Source organism: Oratosquilla oratoria, chromosome 19 (assembly GCF_046742065.1).
Source record: "Oratosquilla oratoria isolate Oo_2021 chromosome 19, ASM4674206v1, whole genome shotgun sequence".
Taxonomy (NCBI): Eukaryota; Metazoa; Arthropoda; class Malacostraca; order Stomatopoda; family Squillidae; genus Oratosquilla; species Oratosquilla oratoria.
This window is the reverse complement of record NC_134795.1, coordinates 10,789,719-10,801,464: the sequence shown is the minus strand read 5'-3', so window position 1 is coordinate 10,801,464 and position 11,746 is coordinate 10,789,719. Positions and strand designations below refer to the sequence as shown.

General features: G+C 35.7%; 1 protein-coding gene across 6 annotated transcripts in view; it reads left to right on the top strand.

Moving 5' to 3' along the window:
- The first annotated feature begins 1,167 nt into the window (after positions 1 to 1,167).
- Positions 1,168 to 11,746, top strand: part of LOC143035728 (uncharacterized) — a 115,591-nt gene continuing 105,012 nt past the window's right edge. For 3 of the 6 annotated variants that reach the window (XM_076202632.1, XM_076202631.1, XM_076202630.1), the window contains exon 1: positions 1,197 to 1,566. The gene's annotated coding sequence lies outside the window, so the exon portion shown is untranslated. Of the gene's footprint in view, positions 1,567 to 11,746 lie in introns of all 6 variants that reach the window. The other 3 variants (XM_076202629.1, XM_076202633.1, XM_076202628.1) reach the window with 2 other exon arrangements.

The window sequence follows — 11,746 nt, the reverse complement described above, 5'->3', positions numbered from 1 at the left end:
ATATGAAGAGAGACTAGAAAAACTTGAACTACAGACACTAGAGCAAAGAAGAGAGAGAGGAGATTTGATAGCTATTTACAGAATCATGAAAGGCATAGAAATTACTGATAGAGAGAATCTGATAAAATGGGATAACAGAAATACAAGAGGACACGGAAAGAAAATAAAAAAAGACAGCTATAGAAGAGACTTGAAAAAGAACAGCTTTCCTCACAGAGTAATAAACAGTTGGAACAAGTTAGATGAGAAAGTGGTGTGTGCAAAAACAATACATGAATTTAAAAATAGTTTAGATAAAATGAGATATGAAGACGGGACCCCACGAGCATAGCTCCCCTTCCCGTAAAATACAACTAGGTAAATACAACTAGGTAAATACATATATATAATTATATATATATATATATATATATATATGTATATAATATATATATGTATATATATATATATGTATGTAATATATATATATATATATATATATATATATATATGTATAATATATATATATATATATATATATATATATATAATATATATATATGTATATATATATATATATATATATATATATATATATATATATATATATATATATATATATGTATATATATATATATATATATATATATATATATATATATATATATATATATATATATATATATATATATATATATATATATATATATATATATATATATATATTATATGCACACATAGAGCATATGGGCGAGTGTATACACTTTTTATCAAGGCCAAGCTGATACTTGTTTGATTTGACGCATTATCAACAATACGTATGTTAGCCAAAGCAAAACTAAAATGCCTGGTGACCTTGTAAGCCAAACAAATATGGATGGAACATATTATCTCAGTCATTACATTCTATAGACTTGTTCTTGCCTTCTTTCCCTAGTGTTGATATACAAAATAATTTTAATCTAGTCATCGTGACAAACAATCAGTAAAATGTATGTTCATTCATAGTTTGCTAAGTTAATTTCCAGCTTCCTAATGATGACGATAAGTGAAATGCTCACAATCTTCTGGTGTTGCTTAATATATGCATATGCTGTAGTATTGTACGACATTAATATATTAGATATTCCTTTGGGTTTATTACTAAGAACGCTTGGCAACATTGTAGACTGCGAAAGAGTGGGAAGTGGCGAAGTAGAGTTGGTTCACTGGATTGTCCGATAGTTGTTGTTGGGTCACGGTGGAGAGAAAATGTATCAGTGTTTCATGTTTTATTTTATCTTGATTTATTTCAAAATAAGCCTTGATTAGCTTCATTATCACTTATGGTAACGTTTAATATCGACCGTTTGTCAGTTTCAGTCGGTGTGAATAATACTAGGCACAACCTCTTATGCAAGCAGTGAAGAAAGTTGTTGAGGCCGTGCCGTGTCTACGGCCGCCTGGGAAACAGGCAGTGCAATGACAGTCTGCCGGGTTGGGCACAATCACAGTTGGAAAACATACCCGTAGTGATGATAGCGTGGTGAATATGTGTGTCGTATATATGAAAGTGAAACAATCAGTTATATCCATTGAAATTTCCATGTAAGTTTACAAAATGTTTATAAGTTGTTCATTATAAGTAAATTGCATTAGTCGATATATGTATAGACATTTTATAAGAAAGTCACTATATATATATATATATATATATATATATATATATATATATATATATATATACATATATATGTATGTATGTATATATATGTATATATATATATATATATGTATAGATATGATAATGACATGAAATTATTATATATGATAATGTGTAATGCTTGTCATAGTACTAATATATATATATATATACATATATATATATGTATATATTATATAGATAGATATACATATATATATATATATATACATATACAGGGTGCGGCAGGTATTTGAGAACGCATCTTCTAAGTGGTCTAGTAGTTTAGACACCATAGCTAACCATTCCTTTTCTTTTACATCTGAAAATGGCACAATCAAATATTACCCAAGAAATGAAAAGGCATGCAGTTATCGCCTCTATAGCAGCTGGGCATACTAATTCTGAAATTGCTGCCTTCCTTAATGTTGCCCGGTCCTTCGTTTATAAGGTCAGAAGGGAACTTGTGGATGCCAGAGGCAATGTGGCAAGTACATCGCAACGTAAACAATATTCCCGACGATCGGATAGCATCAGAACATCAGAATTCATAAATGCTATTCAATCGGCAATTGATGAAAGCCCTGGGAAGTCCATGAGGGCACTGGCCAAGGATTTTCAAGTTGATGAGGCCACCATTCGACGTGTTGTTCACGAAGATCTCCGGTATAAGTCGTATGTGATCCGAAGAGGACAGTTCATGTCACAGAAGACATATGAGAACCGAGTCATCAGGGCCAGACGTCTTTTGAACAAGTTAAAACATCCTGAAGAACCAGGAATCCTTTGGTTCTTCTCTGATGAGAAGAACTTTGTTCAGGACCAGAAGGTGAATAGGAGGAACGATCGTTGGTTGTGTCAAACTGCAGGTGAAGTTCCAACGGTTATGCATACTAAATTTCCAGCATCAGTGATGGTTCTGAGTGTCGTGAGCAGTGAAGGCGATGTGATGCCTCCCTTTTTTTGTCCGCCAAGGACTTCGTGTCAATGCAGCTTCTTACACTGAAGTGTTGGAGACTGTTGTAAAGCCTTGGATGGATGGTGTAGCACGTGGCAGGCCGTACGTCTTCCAGCAAGACTCTGCTCCATCCCATACAGCTCACACAACCCAAGAATGGATGGCCACCAATTTTCATGACCACGTAACCCCCAACAAGTGGCCCCCTAGCTCCCCTGATGTCAATGCTTTGGACTATTATGTTTGGGGCGTAGTTGAGAGGGAGTCTAATCGTAAACCTCACAACACTATAGCATCTCTCCAAGAAGCCATTGTCGCTGCAATGGCTAACATATCCAAGAGTCAGCTCATTGGTGCTTGCCAACGATTTAGACGTCGCTTGGAAGATATCATTGACAAGGATGGAGGTTCCATAGAGTGAAACAGTGCATTTGCTTTGTGTTAATGTATAGAATACAATAAATGCTAATTTGAATATATACTAAAACGTTAATAAACCTTATTACAAACAATCTCCTTTGTTCTCAAATACCTGCCGCACCCTGTATATGTATATATATATACATATATATATATATATATATATACATATATATACATATACATATAAATATATACATATATATATACATATACATATATATACATATATATATATATAAATTATATTATATATATATATATATACACATATATATATATATATATATATATATATATATATATATATGTACATATATATATATATGTATGTATGTAAATATATATATATATACACATATATATATATATATATACACATATATATATATATATGTATATATATATATATATATATATATATATATATATATATATGTAATCAAATCAGCCATCCTGAGTCCACTGCTAAACAAAGGCCTCCTTCATAGCATTCCATGATTCACACGACTGCGCCAGCCTCTCCCGCGTGACTCCTGCAAACTTCTCAATCTCGTCTCTCCATCTCCTGTCTGGTCTCCCTTTTCCATGCTTCCTATCTCGCGGTGTCCAATCAGTAACACACTTGCTCCATCGCTCGTCAGTCATTCGCACTAACTTACCTGCCCAATTCCACTTCCTCTCTTTCACCGTCTCCACAATATCTTTCACTCTAGTCTGTGCTTTCACCCAACTTGCTCTCTTTTGGTCTCTCAGTGTTATTCCCATCATTGATCTCTCCATTCTCCTCTGTGCAGTCCTTAGCTTTGTTTCCATTGCCTTCGTCAGTTTATATATGTATATATATATATATATATATATACATTGTTTTACATTTGTATGCACATATAAAAATTTAATGTATAAAATTGAGAAGATGTCACATGACATTTATTTCCATTGTGGTCCTCTTAAAATACAAAGAATCAGGATACATTTAAACAAAAAGTAATATAACTTAGAACAGAATATGTTGAATCATTGTAAATACTTGAAATAATAATCATTGACATGACTCCTTATGCAGAGAGAAAAAACAAAATAATGTATATAGCTAAGATCAGAACATGTTTCTCATACAAGTTCTTACAAATAATAATCTTTAGCATAATTCATTACACTTATGTTACCTTATGGAGATCTCAGTGAACATGCCTCAGCTACAGGAACTACCACTGCTTCCTCCATGGCTGTGTTGCCTCCAGTGAAGTGGTATACGATGTACCAGCTTGTAGTGGGGTCATATGTTAGGCTACTGTTGGATGGTGTGGGAGGTGTCATCAATTTCTTTTAGGAAGGCAGCCATCCATCTTTTGAATACTTCTTTTGTGCAGGATGTGGTGTTCTTCAGTTAGTTGGGGAGACTGTTGAAGAGCTTGAGGGGAGACCTGACCGGTATTTGCTTGGAAAGATATAGCGCTTGTGTCCTTTCTTGGCTGAGTGCCATTCTAATGTCGGGGATGCGACCCTCCAGCATTTTCCATATGTAAATGATCTGGTACTGTTCATTGTACCCTTGGAGTGAATAGAGTTTGAGGTGCTTGAGTCTGTTCTAGTAGTTCATGCCTTTTACCCACACAATCTTGCTGGTAAAGGTTCTTTGAACATTCAAGTTTCTCTGTCTTCCCTATACTGTTTGGGTTCCACATTTGGCAGCAATATTCAAGTATATGTACTACCCTGGTCTTCCACAGTGTAATCATGCAATCTTCATATCTTGATGTAAATGTTCTGAGGATTCATCCTGACCATTTTCTGGCAGTCAACAATGTCAATATGTGTGGTGAACTTGCTATCTCAATTCAGCATTACCCCCAGGTCTCTTACATGTACCTTGTTCATGATCTCTTCATGAATTGTGGTGTAGGGTTGGATGTTATTTGTGAGTCCTTGGCCATACTTCATCAGTTTGAATTTGGTTTTGTTAAATTTCATGTTGTCAACAGCCCAAATGACAGTTACTATAATAATAATGATACATGAGTAATACTGATATTGACAACTTTACATAAGAAAAGATGTAGTACAAACAAAAATTTACTAGAATTATAATAACTGCAATCACACTAGAAATTTTACATAAAATACACATGAGGAGAGAAATTTAAGCATTGGAAGTAGCACCATAATAATATATGAAACTTGATAATAAATAAAAGACTCCTGATTTCAGGCTATCAATTGAGAACTGGAAAGATTTTTTTTTAACCTGACCCTTTAAGGCTTTTTTAGTTGATGCGACTTATGTTTGAAGGGAGATAATTCCATAGTACAGTACAAGTATGATAGCTGTTTCTTTGGCTTTCTTTGCAGGAACCCACTCACAGTCAGTATGATTTGCAGACGCTGAGTAGGGGGAATTAAGGGTTTGGGGACAGGATTTGGACTAGGAATGGGGTTAGGATAAGAGTTAACCCCTTCCATACGGTGCCGCACACGTAGGCGTCATGGGGAGCGAGTGTATTCGCGAGGCTGCCATATCGGCGTCTTGATTATATTTATTGTAGTCGCCCCTCCATAATGACATTCTTTCTAATTCTTTTGTAATCGCATTTTCTATGGTTATCAAAATTCACGGGTGAAGAGAGAACGATCGATATAAGCGGTGACGATATTTTATGATGCGAGTAGTATTACGACACATCGTACGGCTGGCATTGGCTGCTGCCACCGAGATCTAAGTCCATGACGCCTACGTGTGCGGCACCGTATGGAAGGGGTTAAAGGTGGGATCAGAATTAGGGTCAGGACTAGGATTTGGATTATGGAGAGGGAGGTAGTGATGGGTGATTCTATTTCTAAAAGTATCAAGAGAGGGACTACTAACTACATAGAATGGGAGATTCCACCCTTGGATGCTGCAGGGAGAAAATGAGTACTTGAATATGCTGGTGCTTGTTTGGTATGTGTGGTATTTTAGGTTGTGGCTGCCTCTAACTATTCTTGTATTTGTTGTGTGTAAGTTTCTTTGTGTCAACTAAATTGTTTGTGGTTTTGTACATCATTTGTTGTCTGTGTATTCATTTTCTTGTTTCAAGTGGTTCAAGTGTAATTTCAGGACTGGGATTTGGATTGAGGAGAGGGAGGTAGTGATGGATGATCCTGTTTCTAAAAGTATCAGGAATGAGACTATTAACTACATGGAATGGGAGATAATTCCACTCTTGGATGCTGCAGGGGGAAAATGAGTTCTTGAATATGTTGGTGCTTGTTTGGTATGTGTGGTATTTTAGGTTGTGACTGCCTTAAGTTATTCTTGTATATGTTGTGTGTAAGTTTCTTTGTTTATATCAACTAAATTGTTTGTGATTTTGTACATAATTTGTCATCTGTGTATTCATTTTTTGTTTCAAGTGGTTTAGGCTTAATTTCTTGTTTTAACATAGTGACTGATGTAGTGTGCATGTAATTGCATCAGATCCATGTTGCAGCTTTATTTTGTATTTAACCTAGTTGTATCTTATGGGAAGGGGAACTATGCTTGTGGTGACCTGTCTTTGTATCTCGCAGTGTTATTTTGCTCTTAAATTTGTGTATGGTTTTTCACACAATATTGTTTTGTCCACTTTGTCTTATTAACAAGAATTTTAATGTCTGTTTTGCATCTCCTGAGGTTCTTGTGCAGGAATCCCAGACCTCCAAATTTATCAAAACAAAGATGGCATCTAAAGGAGTCTACACAACTTTGTTTGTTTATATCTTTTAGCAGCTGTTTCTATTATTGATTTCTGCCAAGAATAATGTATATTACATTGATGTATTATGATTTACAAAATTATTATTTAATTTTCTATTACTATATCATGTAGGTGTTCACTTCTAAAAAAAATACTGTTTTGTCTATTGTTTGTGAGGAAAGTGGCAGTGTAACTAGTTTTGACATATCACATTTCTTTCTGGAATGTTGTCTATGTGTTTCTGTAGTGTTCCCAGTGTCTTGTACTATTTTGCTGCATCATATGCATTTACTTTGTTTCTATGAGAAAGACATCAACGATGTGTATAGAATTGGTCATTATTCTAAGGAAAGAAATCGACCCCTAAAGATAAAACTAAGATCACAAATGGTAGTAAAAGACATATTTGAAAAAGTAGGTAAGTGGGCAAGGAGTGAACATTACAATAAGACGGATAAAAAGAGAAATGAGTATTGAGGAATTAGAAAAAGAGAAGAAACTAAGAGATATAGCTAAGGGAAAAAATGTGAAGAGAACAGAGACCAAAAGCAAGGAATTCTATTGGAGAGTAATCGACATGAGACTGAGAAAATGGTATATCAGAATGGGCGAACCAAAAACAGAAAAAAAGATGGAGAAAGGAAAAAAATTAAAAGTGGCCTATACTAACATCGACGGATTAATTTCAGGACTGAATGAACTTAATGATTACCTGTTAGAAGAAAAAACAGACATAATGGGAATTGTGGAGACTAAATTAAGGGGTGCGATACCACCCTTCAGTGTTGGACAAGGGCTATACAATTACTGGATTAAAAAACAGACGAGAAACAGGGAGGAGGAATCATGTTCTTGGCCAAGAAAAACTTGAATGTGACAGAAATTGCAGAGGGCAAAAGTAATGTAGAACTGATCGTGATAAAAGTCGAAGACAAGGACATGAAAAGTAGAAAGTATGTGGTGACTTATGTGCCCCCAAAAACGAGCACTTGGAAAGAGAACAAGCATATGAAAATTCTAGAAGATACAAGGCATTCATTAAATGAGATACTAATGGGCAGAGGTAACCTGGTAATTGTGGGGGACTTTAACTGCAGAGAAATTTGTTGGGTGGACATGACAGTGAAAGGCTAAGAAGACTTGTGGGGTAATGTATTACTGGACATGACCATGGAATATACAATGACAGTGGGTCAGTGAAAACACCAGATACAGAAATAATGAGGAGCTGTCAAGACTAGATTTAATATTTACAACAGAACTTGAAATTGTGGATAAAATTCAATACAAGACACCAATTGGAAAGAGTGACCATATATTCATTGAGGCTGAACTAAAGGAAGAAATATACATGGAAAGAAATGAAAAGCATAGGAAAGGAAGATTGATGTACAACAAAACGGACTTTGGAAAACAAAAGAAATTCTTTCAGAATGTAAATTGGGAAAATTTTTACATGGAAGAGAAATGGGATATCTTGATAGATAATTATAATGAAGGAGTGAATAGGCATGTACCAAGACAGAAGCTAGAGAGAGTACATTAAATGCTGGTTCAACAGAAGATGCAGTGAGGCAAAAGATAGAAGAGACAGAGCTTGGAAAAGATGGAGGAAAGATAAAAGGACCCTGAAAAATGGCAAATATATATAAACTATAGAAATGAATATGTAAAAGTGCAAAGAGAGGAAGAAAGGAACCATGAAAAATATATTATAGAAAAATGCAAAGAGCAACCCAAACTATTCAATAGATATGTGAATGGTAAATTTAAAAATAAACAGGAAATGGTGAAACTATGCCCAGGAAATATAGAATACACAGATCTAGAAATGGCCGAAGTCATGAATAATCACTTCAAGTCTGTTTTTACTTGAGAGAAGGCACAATATTGGGATAAAGGAAATGAAGTGCAATCTCCCCCCATGAGCGAGATACTAATAACACAAAAAGAAATAATGGAACATTTATCAAACCTTGACATCAGGAAATCGCATGGCCCGGACGGAATTGCAAATTGGATTCTAAAAGAATGCAAAGAAGAACTAATGGACAAAATACATAACATAATAAGTTGCTCACTTAAAGAAGGAAAAATACCAAAAGACTAGAAAATGCTAACATTTTACCAATATATAAAGGAGGAAACAAGGAAGAAACCAACTAACTATAGACCGGTCTCACTAACTAGCACTATAGCCAAAATTTGTGAGAAAATTATCAAGAATAGATGGGTAAAACACCAGGAAGAAAATAAGTAAAAGCTCTTTTATCCGTTATTCTCGCATCTGGCTCCTTCTTATAACCAGCATATTATTCACGAGGAAATAACAATTTTGTATAAAAATTTGAAAAAATAAAATTTAAAATTCCCGCGCCACTCCCGCCGGCGCCAGAGGTAGCGCGCATTTTCCCGCCATCTCCCACAAATGCCGCTGCTCCGTCAGGCCCAGTGCCCACTGTAATAAGACGCCTGATGTTAAGCGTGCTACTGTCTATTGGCAACTCTCTCAACACACAAACACATACCGACAACAAAGGAAGGCAGTGATGGCTGAGTTGAAGGATATGCATGGTAGTGCTAAGCTTAGCATCACTGATGAAGCTCTTCAGGAGTGGATGGAGGTCGACAATGACGAAGCTATCACCCCCACACTAACTGACGACGAAATCATTCAGGCCGTGATTGAGGAGAAGCATGGTAAGGAAACAGAGGCTGATAGTGAAGAGGAAGATGACCCAGAGCCAAGAGTAACGTGGAAGGATGCCGCTAAAGGATTGGCAACATTTATCAAGTTTGCAGAGCAGTGCACCTACATGGGGACTCACGACGTGATGTCTCTTCACTGTCTTTAAAATGAATTTTTAATGCAGAGAGACAAACATTCTAAACAAAGAGACATACGTGATTTTATGAAAATAAAGATAGATAAATATGAATATACTGGTAAATAAATAAACAACAAAAGTGAAGCCATTGAATGAATTTTATTTAAGGGGACCGGCTGGTCAAGAATCGATGAAAATTTGGAAAAAATGAAAAACTGGGAAAAAATGTCTACATCTGTGTATGGCAATCGACAGTCTGTATGCGGAATATTTCATTAAAATTCGCCTTATTTTCGTAGTTATGGCAAATAAACCCCCTCCTCCCCCCAACTTGACCCCATCTCGGCCCTATGATACGTATTGGTCAGTACAATATACTGTATATATTATTGCAATAAATAACAATAATTTGTAATGATTGAGTGCTATTGCTAGTGACTTCTGGCAACTCTGTCTCTGTACCAGAGGTTATATATAGACCCCAGCATGGAGGAATGGAACAAGAAGGAGCTACAAGAATGTTTGCACGATCTGAGTCTTTAGGATTCCGATACGTCAATTTTGTTGGAGATGGGGATTCCAGCACCTACAATGCAGTTTGGGCACTGAACAATGACCGTGGCCCCTACGAAAACATCAAGGTCAACAAATTAGAATGTATCAGTCATGTATAGAAGAGGATGGGGACAAGACTGAGGAAGCTGCGTGATGAGGAATGAGTGGAGACTGTGACGAAGAGAGCTCAAAAGACCAAGTTTGCTGGGGCATCAAGACTGCAGTTTGTGTGCCAAGCAACAATTCTGGATCACAATTTTGGGTATCAGCAGGCAAGTTTATTGAAAGCCCTGAAATTAGGCTCTGCATCCCTTGACCACTCCCTAACGATGCAGGAAGATCAAAGACAGTTGAAGAGTCTGAGGAAGAAGAAACCCAAAACTGTGAAAAAAAACAAAGAAAAGTGTAAAAGAATATGCTCCTGGAACATTCAACTGAAAACCTGGCAACAATGAGTAGTGATGGCAACTATGACACCCTAATGTAATAACCTGCCTAAAATGCAGGTGGGGACCAGGAGCCAGAAGACAGAAGATTATATGACTGGACATCAATATATATGACTGAATATGAATAAATTTTATTCTAAATATTATCAACATTCAAGCCCAAAAAACTAAATAAGGAAATGCCACGATATCCCTTATTTATATTAGTATGTAGGGGTTCAAAGTTAGTGAAAACTTTGACGGCCCGTATCTCAAAACCTAAGTTTTATACCTTCAAACTTACTCCTCCATAACATCTTAATCAATTTCAATGAAAATTCACACATAATATGTCTAAATCTGCCTGATTGATGAAATAGAATTTTTTTTTTAATATCTGAAAGGGTTAATTTTTGCCTTTTGTTTTTTTCCCCCTATTTGAAGGGGGACGGGGAGGGAAAAAATATAAAAATTAAAATTCCACAAACTAATTACTTTAACTAAAATTTCTAACTATTAGTTTGAAGGTCTGGATGAGGTCCTTCCACCATATTAGTTTCATTCATGTAGAGCAATTATTATAGGAGTAGCCATTTCAAAATTATCAATTTTATTTTAAAGGGAGGTGGGGGGGGCAAAACATGAAAGGGTTGCATATTAGTTTTTTTGGGTTAGGAAAGATGTATATAGTGTCCCTAACTCCTGGCATAAATCTCTGTGCAATAACCCAATTAATAAAGATTTTCATCTTTTGATCAGCCGGTCCCCTTAAGTACTCTATGAATAAAGGCAATAAATGTATTTTTTTAATATTCCGTCTCGTAACCAGGATTTCCCCTTTCCAGCACGTCTTTGGTCCCACTCGTGCCGGTTAAAAGAGCTTATACTGTAATATGATAAACCCAAGACAATTTGGGTTCAGACAAGGAAGATCATGTACCACAAACTTAATATGTTTTTACTAAGACTAATAGACATAGTGCAAGGAAGGGATGGATGGGCTGATTATGCTTTCCTGGACTTGCAATTTTTTTTTGACAAGGTACCAAACAAAAAATTATTAAAAAAAAAAGACTGGAACATATAGGAGGGATACAAGGGAACCTACTAAAATGGATGGAGGACTTCCTGATTGGTGGAAAGATGAGAGTAGCACTCGGAAAAAATATTCAGGTTGGAAG